This window comes from Callithrix jacchus, chromosome 1 (assembly GCF_049354715.1).
Source record: "Callithrix jacchus isolate 240 chromosome 1, calJac240_pri, whole genome shotgun sequence".
In the NCBI taxonomy this organism is placed as follows: Eukaryota; Metazoa; Chordata; class Mammalia; order Primates; family Cebidae; genus Callithrix; species Callithrix jacchus.
The window spans coordinates 175,404,169-175,407,921 of record NC_133502.1 but is presented as its reverse complement, the minus strand read 5'-3'; positions in this window follow the sequence as shown (position 1 = coordinate 175,407,921).

The window sequence follows — 3,753 nt, the reverse complement described above, 5'->3', positions numbered from 1 at the left end:
CCGGTCCCGCCCCCCGAAACTGACAGTGCTTCCGGGGCTGCGTCAGAGAGAAAACGGAGTGCGCATGCGGGACTCACATTTGGAGCCAAACGTCGGGAGAGAACACGCAGGTAGCAGGCGCCTGCGCAGTACAGTCTGGAGTGGGTCAATTTTGGGGACTGACTAAGCTGTTGGAAATAGGGGAGTGGATACCGAGTTCTAAACCCTGTTGAAACTTTGACGTAGGCCTGGCGGGGTGGCTCACGCCTGTAATCCCAACACGTTGGAAGTCCGAGGCGGGAGGATCGCTTGAGGCTAGGAGTTTGAGACCAGCTTGGTCAACATGGTGAAACCCAGTCTCTACAAAACATACAAAAATTAGATGTAATTCCAGCTACTAGGAAAGCTGAGACAGGCGAATCGCCTGAATCCGGGAGGCAGAGGTTGCAGTGAGCCGAGATCGCCCCACTGCACTCCAGCCTGGGCATAGAATGAGAGTCTATCTCAAACAACAAAAACAAAAACACCTTGACGTTCTCCCTCTCTTCTCTAAACAAACAAAAACCTTGACCTCTGTTTCCCTAGTGGAGATTATGTCCAAATCCGTTTCCGCCTCGACAGCACCCATCCCACTGTTTGGCTTGTAGCAGATGCTCAGTAAATGTTCAATAAAAGGACCAGTGCCCTTCTGGGGGCTGCATTGTGCTGGGCACTGGGATCACAAAGATGGGACAGAAATGATCTCTCTAGCCTCCAATTCTCCCACTCCCTCCCAAAATCCTCCATACCTCTTTCTCACCCCTTTCTGCCCCACCATGTTAGTGTAGAAGAGAGATAGGTCCTTAGTGGTAAGACTCGGGTTTGGACCCGTTTACAGACCAAGTACCCTCTTTGTAAAAGAGCTTATTTATGCCTGAAATCCAGACAGCTGAAGAGGTTTGGTCATAGTGCCTTCTGGATTAAGGGTGGATGCTCTCTTGGGGCCAGAGATACCTGTGTGATATTGTTTGTCTTGGTTTAAGCTGATTGGTTTCCCAGCTGTTATGCCTGTCTTGCTTATAGGACACAGGAGTATTCACAGAGGAGTCTGGGGCTTTCCTAGAAAATTAGGAAAAAAAAAATTCTAGAAAACAAAATGAAAGAAAACAAATATGGAAGCACAGAAATGGGAATGGGTGCAGAAGAGCTTGTCAAAGATTCTACTTCAAGCATGTATGCTCCAGTCCCCTTTTTAACCCAACTGTGGCACAGGCTCTTGACCAAGGCCTCCAAGAATTCCCACAGATAGGGTAGGATATTCTAGTAACTCTCCTCCCTCTTTTGACTCCCATAAAAGTAAACACTCATTTTGTTCAGGTAGCAGAGGTGATCCCTTGATCTTGTGAGGGAGACTTTCACCTCAGTGGAATGGGGGACTCATAACTGGTCCAAGCTATGAGTCACTCTCATTGTCATTAGCTAGTAATTTGGCTAGGCATGATGGGGTGACGAACTTTTTGCCAATAATAAATAAGTAGAAGTTGTTGAGTGGGAATTCTGGAAGAGTATTTTTTACAAAGTCTACGAGGACTTCTAGTTGAGTATACTTTTTAAGTGTTTTGCCACTTTTATTCCTGCCTGTAAGTGGTCCTGAAGTTCATAAGTTCAACTGCCATCATGTGCCTATGAAGTGGCAAGTAAATGCTAACTAAGGCTGATTGGGTGAACGTAGGTCCTATATGACATTAGGCTACAGTTCCAGTTTTGGACACCCATAGGTGTTTTGTTGCATGAGACAAATAAAATTCTTACTTGGACTTTATTTCTGGCAATATTGAGGACTATATATCTCCAAATATTACTGCAACAAAAGATATAAAATTGCTAGAAGAAATATTTAGAATACCCTTTTAAATGTTGGATACATTTGCAAGAAAGGAAAATTATCTGAAGCTAGGAGGAGAACAAGAACACAAGCCTGGGAAATTAAACAACTGATGTTCAGAAATTATGCAGAGGTACAGTCTGCATCTGTTCCGATCCACTGGTGCATGTGCTATACTGACAAATTTCTTAAAAATTATGTCTGTGTTACATGTGCTTTGAATGAAGAGACCCCCTAAAAGGCTTTGTGTGAGCAACGTGGCTGTTTATTCACCCAGGTGCAGGTGGGCTGAGTCTGAAAAGAGAGTCAGCAGAGGATTGAGGGATGGGCATTGACTTTATAGGTTTGGGGTAGGCAGTGGAAAGTTACAGTTCAGGGCGTTTTCTTGCAAGCTGGGAGGGGGTCATAGGCATAGGGTCTGGAGTCACGAAGTTGACCTATCAGTTGGGCAAGGTCAGTTACAAAGTCCAGTTGCCTTATCAGTTGAGGCAGGAATAAGGAACAATAGAAGAATTTTTCAAAGTTAATTAGGTTCCACAGGGGTTGGTCATTCTTCTCCTTTTGTGGTTTTCCAGTTACTTCAGACCTTCTAGTTCCAGGAACTCATCTGGAGGTGTATGTGCAGGTCACAGAGGTTACCATGCAGTCCATGGTGCAGTCAGTCAGCCTAAAAGACCTTGCACTCTGGAGATAGATAAACACTGATACTGCTACCAGCTATAGCAGCATCCACCTAGGTCCAGGCAGGATAAGAGCCAAATTGCAACATCACATTGGGATCCAAGAAGAAATATGTCCTCAGGTGAAGGATGAACTATGGGAGGAAAATCTGCCATACAGACCTGGGCAGCAATTAAAATTGTCTCTCTGTGCGTTGCTTCTCAGGGGAAGGGTAAAGCATTCCCCCAGAGGATTCATGGCCAAAAAGTCTGGCTGTCATATGGCCACACAATTTGCATAGTCCAAAAGCCCATGATCTGAATGTTTTAATTTGGAATGAACTTGGGTAGGTGGTGCCTATAGTATTTGGCCAAAACAAACACAAACCTTCTCTGGAAGAATTCACAGGCAACCAAGGTTTCAAAGAATTCTCACAGATAGGGTGCTAAACAAAGATGAACTCACAACCAGAAACCACATACCCTCTGAGGAAATAAGCAGAGAAGACAAGCAGTAGAAATGGATCTCTACCTGCTTTAGATATTAGATATTTTAGAACCAGAACATAAAACGAGCATGCTTAGAAAACAAAGGGGCTAAAAACACAAGTGAGTATCAAGATATTCTTGAAAAATTGCCAGGTAGTCAGGCATGGTGGCTCATGCCTGTAATCTCCGCATCTTGGGAGACTGAGGCAGGCAGATCACCTGAGATCAGGAAGAGTTAAGACCAGCCTAGCTAACATGGTGAAACCCCGTCTCTACTAAAAATACAAAAAAATTAGCCAAGCATGGTGGCAGGCACCTGTAATCCCAGATATTTGGGAGGATGAGGAGACAGGGGACTTGCTTGAACTCAGGAGGTAGAGGTTGCAGTGAGCCTAGATCTCAACATTGCACTCCAGCCTGGGCAACAATAAGGAAACTCTGTGAAAGGAAGGAAGGAAGAAAGGAAGGAAGGGAGGGAGGGAGGAAGGAAGGGAGGGAGTGAGGGAGGGCGGGCAAATGTAAAAGTAAATCATACAGGAGTTATAGACATAACTTATTGGGATGTATATGTATAGCTCATTGGAAAGGTTAAATATCAAATGATAGATTTATGCACTGGAAGAGAGATTTAAAGAAAATAACCTAAAAAGCATCTCGGAGAGAAGGAAACGTAAGAGAAGGTCCATCCTATGCTTATCAGTCATGCGAGGAGACAATAAAATGAATGTGGGCAAGGCAATTGTCCAATAATGATGGCTGAGA